The sequence below is a fragment of the Leopardus geoffroyi genome, chromosome B4, assembly GCF_018350155.1.
Source record: "Leopardus geoffroyi isolate Oge1 chromosome B4, O.geoffroyi_Oge1_pat1.0, whole genome shotgun sequence".
Lineage (NCBI taxonomy): Eukaryota > Metazoa > Chordata > Mammalia > Carnivora > Felidae > Leopardus > Leopardus geoffroyi.
In genome coordinates this window covers 106,495,161-106,510,461 of record NC_059341.1, presented here as the reverse complement: position 1 = coordinate 106,510,461, position 15,301 = coordinate 106,495,161, and the positions used below count along the sequence as shown (strand labels likewise).

Genomic DNA, 15,301 nt, shown 5'->3' with positions numbered 1-15,301 from the left:
ATTGGGCAGGAAGGGAAGGCTCACTGATATAAGGTACTATCCGAGCAAGTTTTAGAGTTGGTGCCTGAATAAGCCATGCGACTATCTAGAGGAAAAAAAAAAATGACAGCTGGAGGAAAAAGTGAGTATAAATGTCCTGAGGAAGGAGGATGCTTGAGACTGAGATGGGCAACGCCAATCTGTTCTTTGTCTACATAGCCTGGCAAGTGGAACTGGCTGCTTTATTTAAAATTATTCTATGTAAAGAATACATAGATCCCTGTAATGTAAATAATTTCCTATGGACAAGGCAGCATTCTAAGTGCTTTATATGTATTGTTAAATTCCAAAAATAAATCCCTGAGGTGGTTATTATTACCTCCATTTACAGAGTGAGTATACGAGGTTAGGGATGTAAGCTAGATCCTAGATCCTAGATCCCAGAGCCAGAGGCAGTGAAGCCTGATTTAGTATGCATACCATTGATTCCAGAGACCAAACGACTAAAGTTATATTGCCTACTAGGGCATGTGAATAAGACATGATTCCACTAGGCGTTCCCTGCCATAGACTACTCTTCGGAAACCAGTGAGGTCATTGAGGAATACTATTTATAGCAACACTTAGTAAACAGACAAATCCCATGTGCTATACATGTCTTTATTTTTAAAATTTTTTTTTTCAACGTTTATTTATTTTTGGGACAGAGAGAGACAGAGCATGAACGGGGGAGGGGCAGAGAGAGAGGGAGACACAGAACCGGAAACAGGCTCCAGGTTCTGAGCCATCAGCCCAGAGCCTGATGCGGGGCTCGAACTCACGGACCGCGAGATCGTGACCTGGCTGAAGTTGGACGCTTAACCGACTGCGCCACCCAGGCGCCCCTTTTTAAATTTTTTTTTTTAATTTTTTTTTCAACGTTTATTTATATACATGTCTTTATATATGCAGGAAGGCAAAAACCAAAGTTTCTTTGTGAAATACCATGCTGAGAATATACAACTTTCTTTCTTTCTTCTCTTTTCTTTCTTTCTTTTTTTTTTTTTTTTTTTTTTGCTGCCTTATCATGGGCAGACAGCAGTTGATGTCTAAACATTTAGTAAATTTTGGTGCTCTTAATACACATAAATATATATCATTATTAAGATTTATACTTTTGAAAGGCAATACATAAAGGCTAAACCATAGCTATTCCTAACAACATATTAAAATTCTGAAAACCGATACATGTTTCATTATACCAAGGATCAAGGATCAGTTAGCATTATGCACCATTATGTTTTCAAAACTTTTAGTTCAATATAGGCCTTCAAAACTTGCAATAACAAATTGTCCTTTGATTGTCAAACTTCAGTGATGGTATGTATCATAGTGTTTTGTTAGTATCCCTGCTTTCACCAAGTGACCCTGACTTGTTCTGCGGCGACTGATGGCACCCATCCTCCTGAGCTTTGCTTAGTCCTAGCATTTTCCGGTATGCACATGTGGTGCTAAAGCATGACATGTTTGAAGAGGCAATAAATTTCCATTAAAGCAGAGTTGAAAATTCAAACGAAGTTTTAAAAAGAATGAGTCATGGGTGTCTGGGTGGCTCAGTAGGTTAAGCATCCGACTCTCGCTTTGGGCTCAGCTGGTGATCTCAGTTTGTGAGATCCAGCCCTGTGTCAGGCTCTGTGCTGACAGCATGGAGCCTGCTTGGGATTCTCTCTCCCTCTCTCTAAGCCCCTCCCCTGCACATGCTCTCTCTCTCCCTCTCTCAAAATAAATAAATAAACATTAAGAAAAAAGAATTGAGTCATAAAATATCTTCATGCTGTACTTCCTACTACGCAAACATCTTCACCATATCCAGCAACTTCAGTTTAGATATATGAGAGAAATACTAAAATTAGTTAAATTAACATTAAGGATGAAAAGATCGATTCTGAGTGACTTAATAAAAGTTTTTTGCTGTAATAGTCTATTAATACAACTTTATCAGACAGCTTACAAACCTACAATTGATTTAACATATTTCTAGGTATGTTATTTTTTCTTCTTTTCAAGGACTATTTAAAAAAATTATATATATTGCTTTATTGATGTGTAGGGAAGTTTTAGATTCCTATGCATTTAAGCATTTTGTACTGTATTCAAACATTCTGTACTAGACATGAAATCACAATAACCTTAATATATAAACTTTTTCTCAAATATATCTCCAGATCATAATAAACATATAGTAGTAGAAATAAAATCAAATCTGATAGGATGCATCTCTGTTATTCTACTATCACTCTCATTTCAAAATCAAATTCAGTAATAGCAAAACTTCCCAAGAAACTGCCAGGTAAGTACGAACCTATTATCCAAAGTGTCTGGCCTTCCAAGTCTTAAAGCAACATTTCATGAAATCATTCTGCTTGCTTCAGTTTTTCTCAGGGCTTATAAAGAAAAGGAAGTAAATTTTCTTTACGAGAAAATGAGCAGCATATTTACTGTGATTGTATGAGTCAAGGCAGTCAAGGGCAAAGTGATCAATACATTTCAAGCAATACAAAATAGTAATTTGTTTGCTATGTTTCTTGAAGTCCCTAAATGGGCTCTGAACGCACAACATGACAAGGTGATTGAGTCCATGTGTTTGTAGGTACTGTTGTATAATCTATGGAAGGTGCAAACTTTCAAGCCTTATAACCTAGATAAACCTCTATGAAAAAATTAAGGAACAATAAAATGCTAAGCCTACATCTGTTATTATCTCTGAGAGGGCAGGGATCACAACATCTTTGTTTCTCATTATACTCCTGGAGCCTATTTTAGAAACTGACTTATAACAGGCACTCTGCTTCTCTACATTTAAAATCTCTACCATGTCACTTCTCCAGTGATTCTCCAACTGGGATCTATAGAGGCTGTGAAGTGTGGTGGATATAAGCATATGTTCAAGGGTCTGTGAATTAACCTTAAGAATTTGCCAATTTTGCCAAACAGCATTTCTCCTCAAAATGATTAACATACAAATATTCTAGACAATTTGAATCATCACCTTTTAAATAAGAACTGTCCTCTGATTTCAGTGTCTAGGATTTTATTTGTGATCATTATTGAATTTTTGGTAGGCAATCTTATACAAGAAGCAGAAAGTTAAGAACACAGATTCTGAAGCCAGACTGTCTGGCTTTGTATTCTGGCTCTATGACTAGCCGTGACATACTGGACAAGTTATCCTGCCTTGGTGTCCCCATCTGTAAAAATGCAGTAGAACTTAACTTTGAATGTTGTAAGGCTTATATTTCCTATTTTTGAAAAAGACAATTTTCTGGTGTCCAATATTATCATGTTTATTCTTCTATAAGTTATAAAGACAAATTTTCAACTAATTCATAATAGATATACACTTGGAAATATGGACCTATAAAAGCTGTTTATCAACTTTTAAACTTGTCAATATTATTATTCCCCTTAGGTGAATGCTATTTTTTTTTTTTTACATTATTAGGTGTGAATTAAAAAAGTTCTTAATTTCCAAACACAGAGAGGCAGTTTATACACATTCAAATGTAAATAATAGGTTTAAAGCAATGATAGGATAGTATAGTGCTTAGGGTATAATCCATCATCTACTGTCCACAAAAGTTCCCTAGAAACAAGAAATATTGGGAACTACTGTGTCAATCAGCATACCATAAAATAAAATGATAGTGTCATATTATTTAATGAAGAGAAAACTCAGCGTACACACATGTCTACAGTAAAGATTTCCAAGACTAACAAAAGTGCTTAATTCTCCTTGAGTAGCAAAATAATTCCATCCTCAAGACCTGTGGAATCTATTGCTCTCAATACAAGCCTAATAATGTTATATTATGCTGAGTGAAAGAAGTCAGTCAGAGAAGGACAGATATCATATGTTTTCACTCATATGTGGATCTTAAGAAACTTAACAGAACACCATGGGAGACGGGAAGAGAAAAAAAAATAGTTACAAACAGAGAGGGAGGGAGGCAAACCATAAGAGACTCTTAATAAATACAGAGAACAAACTGAGGGTTGATGGGGGGTAGGGGAGAGGGGAAAATGGGTGATGTGCATTGAGGAGGGCACTTGTTGCGATGAGCACTGGGTGTTGTATGTAAGCAATGAACCACGGGAATCTACCCCAAAAACCAAGAGCACACTTTACACATTGCATGTTAGCCAATTTAACAATCAATTCTATTTAAAAACATGAGATATTAAAGTGGCGACAAGTAACTAATTATAGGTGAGAAATTATAAATTATTTAAGTATATTTTAGAGACGGGGGGGGGTACACATGTGTGCATGTGAGCGGGGGAGGGGCAGGGAGAGAGGGGGAGAGAGAGAATCCCTAGCAGGCTCCATGCTGACAGGGAGATCATGACCTGAGCCAAAATCAAGAATCTGATGATTAACTGACTGAGCCACCCAGGTGCCCCAAGAAGTTATAAATTCTTAATATAAATCTCTTTTTCCATCAGAAAGTTAAATTAAAATAGATGTCCATGTATTTAGAATTTAAGTAGAGTGACCTACAGAAATATATGTTAAAAATCTTATGGCCTTTTATTAGTTTCATACTGTTATTTTTCCAAGTAGTTTTTTTTTTTGTAATGTCTGGTATCATTTTAATAATGCAACTAATCATGGATGTATCAATGCATATTACGGATTCGGTTACCACTGCAGGTCTCATTTGCTGATAGTTTGATGGCACAGTTGTGGTTACAAGTGAAAGCACAGCCAGTGCTGATATCTTGCTATCAGGTAGCTGAATCTTGTTAAGAAAAAGAGGGAAAGAAAATCATTGGTTTGTGGAATTATAGTGGAAAATGCACTATATATATTTAAGAGAAATAATTTGTCTCACAGGAAACTAAGTTATAATATATGTTGAGGATTCTCAGGTGTTTTAGTGGGTTTGTTAGTATTCTTATATAAACAACCAATGAAAATTATACATGGAATCAAGAAATAACCTAGCACAAGAATAGATTCCATAGAGAAGATTCAGCTGTCTCTTTTTCTAATGTTTATTTATTTATTTTTATTTTTTATTTTTTTATTTTTTTTATTTTTGGGACAGAGAGAGACAGAGCATGAACGGGGGAGGGGCAGAGAGAGAGGGAGACACAGAATCAGAAACGGGCTCCAGGCTCTGAGCCATCAGCCCAGAGCCCGATGTGGGGCTCGAACTCACGGACCGCGAGATCATGACCTGGCTGAAGTCGGACGCTTAACCGACTGTGCCACCCAGGCGCCCCTAATGTTTATTTATTTTGAGAGAGAGAGGGAGAACGAGTGAGCATGAGCAGAAAAGGGGCCGAGGGAGAGAGGGAGAAAGAGAATCCCAAGAAGGCTCCTCTCTCAGTGCAGAGCCCAAAGTGGGCTCGATCTCATGACTGCGAGATCATGACCTGAGCTGAAATCAAGAGCCAGATGCTTAACCTACCCAGGCACCCCTCAGCTTTCTCTTTTTTGATCAAATACTTAAGTAGATAAGGATACAGTGCTTTAATTGAGCAATAAGAAAAAAAAAAAAAGAACAGTAGTAGTAATAATGTTTCACATCCATTCTAGAACTTGTTGACATCTGTCACACCACACTTTCAAAAACATGGTTGATTATTTCTGCCTGTAATTTAAGCACTGAATTTGTTTTTTTTAGTTATGAATTATTAGAAGTAGCTCATATGTATTATTTGGTAAATCGTTCTAACAAATATTTTCAAAATTGTTTCTCTTTAAAATTCAGCATTCCTAAACTGAGCAAGTTACTTTTCAGATGAAACCAATTTAATCACTGAGTGACCATTTCAAACTCCTTCTTGTCATGAGATCTCTAATGACATCACATTTGCCCTCTTTAACTTGCCCTTTACTCTTCAAAGAGAAAATGTGCATACGCTGCAAAGTTGCATTTCTGGGTGTTATTTCAGTGGAGATCATTTAAGAAAGTGAAAACAAAAGTGGAGATGAAAACCAGACAGGAACAATGAGAGCTGGTCAAATATAAATTCCCATTCTCTACAATTTTAATTTTTGATGTAACCACAATGCAGGTTCAGGATAGCTTCTAAAACTCTTAAGTATCACAGTAACCATTTGTTGGCACTTGATATTCAAGGAAATAACAGTTGATTATTAGACAAAGACTGAAAAACTGTGTAGCATACACATTTTCCCTCCTCTTAAAGATGTCAATCTTTTCAGCTCTATTCCAGCGCTTCTTAGCAAAGATTATGTTACAGCAAGATGTTTAAATAAATTCTACTCAAGTGACAAAGAGAAAATCTTGATTCTGATATTATCCAATGATAGGAAATTTAGCATTTATACAGCTCGGTCTGGGAGAATAATGTTATCCACGATGAAAACATCTCTCCTTGACCAAAACAGACAGGCTCCTCTGAGCCCTCTTTTTGACTAGGCCTCATCCTTGGGCCTTGTCTGAGGCTTGCCTAGCCCAGCCATAGCACAAGTCCTCCTAAATTCATGTAGTGAGAATCTTCCCACCCTTGATACCTGATCAAGTTCTTTATCACCCATGTTTGTTGGCTATAAATCCTGTGTCTTTACTGTATTTGAGGTGGAACGTGATCTCTCCCTGCCCTCATTGTGATAGTCTTGGCACGAATCAAAGAGTCCTAGTCTTGTTTACCTTTTTAAAAAAGTATCAGTAATTTTTTTTCTTGAACAAGGACACAGGACTTTTAGGAGAAATCAATCTACCAATTCACTAATTTTTCAGGATCTGCCCAACATTTACTTATCTTTGAAGTAAAGTATAGGGGCGCCTGGGTGGCGCAGTCGGCTAAGCGTCCGACTTCAGCCAGGTCACGATCTCGCGGTCTGTGAGTTCGAGCCCTGCGTCAGGCTCTGGGCTGATGGCTCAGAGCCTGGAGCCTGTTTCCGATTCTGTGTCTCCCTCTCTCTCTGCCCCTCCCCCGCTCATGCTCTGTCTCTCTCTGTCCCAAAAATAAATAAACGTTGAAAAAAAAATTAAAAAAAAATAAAAAATAAAAAAATAAAGTAAAGTATAATATAATTTTACCTGCAGATATATAAGAGAGGGTTCCGACAGATATCAAGGAGTTAGGAGTAGGGGGAAAATAAGGAAACAAATAAACAAAAAAAAGAAGTGAAATGTTACAGGAACATTAGAAGAGGGAGGTAATAAAGATTCATACACATACCTTTTGGTTAATGTTTCAGTTTATATTTAGAAAAACTTAGCCCCATAGGACCAGCCAAGGATCAGAAACATAAACGCCTAAAAGGATAATACAAATGGGGGAAACGAGCTGTTGAAATAACCAAAGGGGATATGAAGAATGTGGTGAGTGGGGTGGGGGAAGGGCACATCCTTCTGATGGTGGTACCTCCTAGCCCACCTAGCTGATACTCCCAGGTAGGAATATGGGCCAGTGTGGTTAGATTAGCTGAGTTTTCTCCCAAAACCCCAGGAATCCAGTTACTCTGGAGGAGAAAGAACTAAATTCAATTTTAGTGTGTGGTCCCACAATTCAAGTAATTATAGTTATAAATCCATGCAAAGGAGACCCCCACAAAGAAATGTGAGTAAAAATAAACATGCTTGGAATCAGAGAACATAATTAAGTGGAATTTCCCAAAGGTTTTGATGTTCCTCAACCTAAAGTACTCAGCTGATTTTCTTCATAGCCAAGAGCCACTTAAGTTCCTGCCCATGTCTCACACTTCCCCCCCAGCCCGTCCTTTTCTGGTTGTGATTCTGAAACACACACATAGTGCATATACACACATTCAAAAAGTAATGATTGTGATGAATAACAATGCCCAAGTATGGAAAACCTGTAAATACATCTTACGTTAGCCCAACTATGTGACCCAGGTGAAAACTACCCCATACCAACAGTTAATATACAAGTGGATTGTAACCAACCATCTTTGTCTTCTAAGCATGAAGATTTACATAAGATAATAAACAGAAAAAAAATAGCAACAACTTCAGAAATACATTTCTTTCTGGTTTATCTAATATACTCAAAATACAAGTATAAAAAACAAACTACAATGTAAGCAGAGAGAGGTAAATGCACCAAAAACTAGACTTTGTAACTTGTGAAGTGAAAAGAGCTGCACTGTCTAAATAATTTGGGAAGAAGATCTACAGTGGAAAGGAGTCTGAAGACAGATATGGGTGGGACAAGACTAAAATTGATCCTGGTGTAACTGAAGCTATCAGGGAAAGTGAGCATCTATCTTGCTGAAATTAGACTAAGATTTAGATATCTTTTTTCTCCCAATGTGTGCATAAATATACATATCAATGTGATGAAACCTGTTTATGAACTGAAGCAGAGTGTTTGTTGACTTAATTGCGTACCTGTGAATAAACAACAGTCTCATTTCGGTGATATCTCTGGGCCCATTTAATAAAACCAGGTAAAATGTGGGGGGAAACTAATGGCAATTTCTCTCTTGATTGAAACCAGTTTATTTTGGATTTGTTAACTTACCTCATTCCATTTTCTAACTATAAATATAGAGATGCAGTTGAAGCTGAAATAACTAGTGAGAGTGGGAAATATATGTGCAATATAAAAACACATTTTACTCATGAAGTCAATCTGGTGATTCTGGGATCCACATATTATTAATGTCTGGAAGTCAAGAGACACATGGTATATAATTTTACCACATCACAGAAGCTTGTGGAAACTTTTGGAAGAGGCCATATGGTTCTTCCTCCATTTACAAGCAGAAATGTGGTTTAACTGCTTCGCAGACAAATTATTATTAAACCCCCCACCCCTTTTCCCCCCAACAAAATGACAATCTCAGTAATTTCCTCCCCCCAAAATCCCTTATATGGTCAAATCTGAATCTGTCCTGTTTAACTTAATTTCATGGTCTTTTGTTCTAATTAGGGTGGAAGAATATCTTTTCCATCAATAAACAACTGTAACTCGAAATATTTTCTATCTCTTCCATCAGTACAGTCCAAACAATTAATTCTTAACCTGCCCCCCCAATCCCAGCCTTAGTGGTTATTTTTACTGAATAGCCATCTCCTCTTACCCTCCCCTCCCACCCCACCACGTTTACCATAAAAAGGGTAGTCCAAATTGAAAGTAATACATTGTAGAATATGTTGGCCATCTTATAACACAACTGCAACTCTCTTATGTAGGAAGCTCATTTATTTGAATTTCATATTTCTCATTTTATCTCTTGACATATAATCATTGCTAAAGAGCCCAAATGGATAACATTGGCTTTGATTTTATAATAATGCTTTGAAATAATTTATATTCTAGATGCCTAGGAAAAGTACAATGTATGTATGTAATTTTCTACTGGAAAATCTGATCCTTGGAACAGATTCCCCTTTAATTCATATATAATAACTGCACACGATAGAACATTTATAAAATATTATACATGTTAGATAAAGAATGAATACAACATCTAGCATAAAAGTTGGAAAGGTTGAATCAAAATGAGAAGTAACCTCCCAGTTATTTGAGAACTTTATTTAAAATTATCACAAAATAAATGGCTTAATGACATATCTTGCAAAACTATTATTCTATTGGCATTTATCACATATAGATATGTCAGACCTATATCAATTACTACCTACTGTGCATCTCAGCACACCAGCCATCCACAGGTCTTTGACCTCAAATTGTCTTTCCACAGGATCAGCAGACAAGCAAATAACTGATATAAGTAATTTACCACCTAAGCTTATGCTTCCTCTTTTTCTAATTTTTTCCCCCTTTTAGATCTTCAGTCTACTTTCTGTTCTTCAGTCCCTGGGGAGAAAATGATCTTTGAGGATCTCTGGTATTTCCTTTTCTCTATCCTGTACTTGGACACATTTTTAATCTCTAATATTTAAACACGCACACATCTCAACACCTGCCTTTAATATTTAACAAATATATACTTGACAATTTTTGGTATTTCCCTGTCTCTTTGATTTACCTGCAAACTTACAGAATAATTTTACACTCTCTGTTTCCAATTCTCCATTTCCGTAACACATTACAAACTTCTGCCCACATCACCGGCACAAAACTGTACCAGGTGGCCAATGGCATCTTATTCTCTGATTATCAGTGGACGTTCTTAGTCTCTGTTTTCCTTTACCTTTAGCAGCACTGGAAATTGCTCATTAATACTGATTTCTATGTTCTGTCACTGTCTCATGTCTTCCTTATCCTACATTCCAAATGTAGACATCCCCAGGGATTTGAAATTGTCTCTCTTCTCTACCTTTGTACAGCTTTCCCTCAGTGATCTTAACTACTGCTGTGGCACTATCTCCTTTCTGCAAACAACTCCCACGTCTCTAATCCTAACTGGGGCCTTTCCTCCAACTGCCTACTTGATAGGAATGTCCCATGGACAAATATAATATCCTACTTCTTACTCAGAATCTGCTGGGTCCAAACTTAACCTTTTTGTCTTGAAATAAACATACTCCTCCAACTGCCGCAGTTCTGTTCGGGGTATTTCTTTTTCCTTCTTCCAAGTTACCTATATTCGAAATTTTGGAACACTCATTGGGCCAACTAATTTTCCTACTCACATCCCATCAAATAATCTACTTATTTCCCCTGCATATTCTTTTCCATTCCACTATGTTTCTGTACTTTTGGATTATACCTTCTGCTTAAACTATTACAATGCCTTTTTTTTATTGGTTTGCCCAAGGTGGCATCTTTCAACTCTACTTTTCCAAATGCAACCCACATTCTTCATTACATCATATAAATGGCCATCCTAACTTATCACTTTCATTATGTCATCCTGTTCAACATACTTCTGGGAATACAAACTCCTAATTCTTGGTATGGCATTCAATGCCTTTCATCTGGTTTTATTTTCATTTCCAGTTCTATCTTCCCCTATTCTTCTCTCTGTCCCCAACCCTGGCCAATATATAAACTATATCTGCTTACTATTCCTTGTGCTTCATTCATTTTCTCAGCTCCATGTCCTTATTCATGTATATGTCCCTACCTGCCAGAATTCTCTTTTCTCCTCCTCCTTCTAAAATATTTGCCTATAAACATCCTATCATTTCATGATTATCTAAGTTTCCTACTCGGACTCAGTGCCTTCTAGGTTTCAGCTGAAAGTGATTTCTTTCTCCTGAATAATTTTCTAGCACTACCTTACAGCATTCACAAAGTACGTATTATGCAGCATTATTTACTGCCCTGAATTGTGGGGATATGAATCTAAGTATTCTCTCCTCCATTGCCTCCTCACATGAGATAGTACATTTCTCCGGGTCAGGGTTAATTTTTCATAACTGAAATCCCACTGCACTTGGCATAGAGTCTTTCACAAATCTGGCACTTGATAAAAAAAAATAAATTAAATGAATTCAGATTGCAAACAATTACATCCAGAAAAATACAAGATTTTTAGACAGGATCATTAATAGTTACCTCTTTCTAGCTTCTAGAGTTTGCTAAAAGCCAAGTACAAGTAGGTGACTTTGTATTATGCAAATTCCCCATTCTTCACATTAGAAAAAAATTAAAAATCCATAAGTTAATGCAGAATTTGGCTTAATTCCCACAGGAGGAACAAAACTATTTCATTTAAATGTTCCCTCTAGTCCTCAAGAGTCAGCATTTTTTAATATGCATAAGTGAGAGAAGATAAAGAGTGTTGTCTTTTTAAAGTAACCTGGACAGAGAGATCAGTTTTATTTACACAAATGAAAAACTAAGAGTGGAAAAACTTAAAATGGCAATTTTGGTAAAGAGTTTTCCCATTATAAAAATGTTTTAATGTAGTATGACATTTAAGATTAGAGTATTCCCGGGCGCCTGGGTGGCGCAGTCGGTTAAGCGTCCGACTTCAGCCAGGTCACGATCTCGCGGTCCCTGAGTTCGAGCCCCGCGTCGGGCTCTGGGCTGATGGCTCAGAGCCTGGAGCCTGTTTCCGATTCTGTGTCTCCCTCTCTCTCTGCCCCTCCCCCGTTCATGCTCTGTCTCTCTCTGTCCCAAAAATAAATAAATGTTGAAAAAAAAAAATTAAAAAAAAAAAAAGATTAGAGTATTCCCTCCTACCTCCCCAAAAAATCAAATAAATAGAATTAAAAAATTTAATGGTCCCATTTTGGTAATAAAATGTAACCATTTACTTCAGTGCCATTTACTTCAGTAAATGACAATATACTGAATACCTCTGTAAAGAGACAATATCATAATCTAACACTTAAAATTATGTGTGCCCACTAATTTAGACTTTCATTAGTTTAGCATTTGTTCACTGGAATTCTTTGTACATAAAATATCCCAAGAAGTCAGTTGACAGTTTTAAAGCAAATTGTATGAAAAAACATATGGCTTTTGTAGAATAGAAAGGAATAAAGAAATTCATCGTGGGACAAACTGAAAAAATGGAATAGGTATTTTATTAAGAGAGAAATACATGCCACAAATAACAATATTGTTCATATGGTGATAGTAAGTGGCAGGACACAAGGTTGCAGCCACATATTTTACTGTGTACAATCATGATCTGACATGAGCATTGCCAACGGTCCCCCACATACAGCTACTGATTGTTACAGTTGGACGTTCTAACAACAGAAGAAAATGCCCTTTGAAAAATAAGATTAGATTACTGTGTAGACAAGAAAAATAGAAAAGACAGTGAAACTACTTAGAGAGAAGGGGAATGGAGGTCTGTTTACTGTGTCCTCTTCCAAGCAGGGAACTGAAATTTATTAAGTTAAAGCACAGAAATAACATAGAATGTTTTCAGGACAAAGAGAATAACAGCTATGATCAAGATAAATGTTTGATGGATACTTTAATTTGGATCAGATGCTAACCACTAATAAATCACTACATGGACTATTGTTTTAAATAGGTCTCCTTGGTTCAGAACACAAACTTATATATTACTGCCAATGTCTTTATTTTATCAGTCTTGCCATGGTGGCAACTTACTTACCTAGATTACATACAGAAAACCAAAACACAATTCATAAAACAGATTAGGGAAAGACCACATCTGTTGACCCACAACTGTAACATCATTTACTTATTGTTAAATTTGAACTTCCTATTCTATCTGAATCCATAAAATACTTAATTTATTGCTACCAGATAAAGGAAGTAGAATTTGAATAAATGCATTTTTTTCTGAGGCATGTTTATGAAGAAACTTTTTGGGGTTTCAGAAAAAAATGGCTTTACATTGGGAGATTAAATATTGATTTTATGATTTGGCTGGCCATTTAAAATAAACAAGCTCATGAGTCTGGCTTAAATCTGGAATGCCTCTTTTTCATTTTTTTAGGTCAGGTCAAATAGCTCAGATACCTCTTTTCTCATTAATCCATTATAATGTGCTGAAGAAGACCATTTGATCAACTACTTAGCAAAAATAAAAGTGATACTCAAGTGACTGATACTCAGTGAGTAAAAGTTGAACTTAACATCACCATTTTTATGTATATTGTGGGCCTTATATTAACCATTGTGAAGGGAACAAAAAAAAGGTAAGAAAAAAAAAAAACCCCTTGATTCTCATCTTCAGTTGAAGTTATAATAATTAAAGATTTCATATTCAACCCTTAGAAATGCTATACAGGGGCGCCTGGGTGACTCAGTTGGCTAAGCAGCCGACTTCGGCTCAGTCATGATTTCAAGGTTCCAGGAGTTTGAGCCCTGTGGAGCGCTCTGTGCTGACAGCTCAGAGCCTGGAGCCACCTTTGGATTCTGTGTCTCCCTCTCTTTCTCTGCCCCTTCTCTGCTCACACTCTATGTCTCAAAAATAAATACACAATAAAAATTTTTTTTTAAAAATAATGCTATAAAAAGAGGCCCATCTCAGGCATTCACAAAGCTATGCCCCCTGCCTATCTCTCCCTGTACCTCCAAACTCCCCTTTTCTTGCTCTGTTTTTTTCCTAAAGCACTTAATCACTGTCTGATGCCATATATACTTTACTTATTTTTCTGCTTCATCTCCTCAGACTAAATTGTAAGCTCCTAACAGACAGGAACTCAGGTCAGTTTTATGCATTGCTGTGTATTCAGTGCCTGGAATAGTGCTTGGCACTACAGGTACTCAGTAAATATTTACCAAATACATAAATGAGGGAATCATTTTTCTTTTTCGTTTCCTAGACTTTTGGTTTGCATTTCCTAAGATATAACTGCATTTTTTCCAGCAAGCATTCTCTTAGGCACAGAGAGGCCTGGGTTATCATGGGATCCCACTCTCCAGTCATGATACTGAGTGAGTTACTAATTTCTCCAAGATTCAGCAGAACGGGGACCACAGAAGTACCTGTGGGTTGTTGTGAGCAATCAGTGAAGTACTTAACATGATGCCTGACACATAATCAGTGTTTAATAAATTTCAGCTATTATTGTTCTTACCATTACAACTATTGAATTATTTTCTTCTGTTGCACACAGTTCGCTGATTCTTGAAGTACCTCATAATTAATGAAACTGGGGGCACGGACATTGAGGGCTAAGATTACATGTGGTTATATCTGCTTAAAAAAAAAAAAAAGCTACTCCCCCTGTGGGTAGCGTTCAGGGAACATTAATCCTCCTCTTTTGTGCTCCCACAGGACTGTATATACCTCTGCTTAGGAATTGCCACACTGTGTTTCAACTAGTTGATTATGTTCCGTCTTCTCTGCTACATTATGTAGTCTTTTAGGGAATGAAATCAAATATCTGTATCCTATCACAAAGCAGGCACTCCATAGTCGTTTGCCCAACGGATGAGTTACTGTATAAAAATGAGACTTATCCCATTATTTGTAGTCACATCACACATGCATTTTCATTACTGTTTCAAAATTAATTTCTCAATAGACAGTCTAAATCTGGAGAGTAAGGGGAGAAGGTTTTAGTGTTGGAGGGTGATGCAGAGCAGGGTGTATGAGAATAAAAGCAACGCGCCAGAGGTCAGTGATGTGCGGCGAATAAAAAACGGCTTAGAAGACAGATATAAAACCAGTTCTTATTTTCTCATAGATGGTTACTCTATTTCAATGGTAATGATCTAATTTATATCCATCCCACTTTATGGAAGTGTGATTACTCAGGGAAAATTCTAATAAAAACATACTTGATAAAGTTGACAAGCACAGTTATTAGAAATGAGGACCGTGGAATAGGAAAGAGGCATGACTCAAGGTTTGAGTGTATGTAAAGATCAAAAAAAGCTTCTGATGTTAGGAAGTCCTTAGGTATTAAACGCCACAGCAAAAATACTTTCAAGGAACTAATTTTAAAAGCCAATCAGATGCCAAGTATTTAATAACACTAAGACGTGT

At 36.7% G+C, this 15,301-nt stretch overlaps 1 protein-coding gene across 3 annotated transcripts in view; it reads right to left on the bottom strand.

The window, feature by feature from the left end:
- Positions 1 to 15,301, bottom strand: part of TMTC2 (transmembrane O-mannosyltransferase targeting cadherins 2) — a 412,955-nt gene that overhangs the window by 51,472 nt on the left and 346,182 nt on the right. The gene's annotated exons all lie outside the window — the stretch shown is intronic.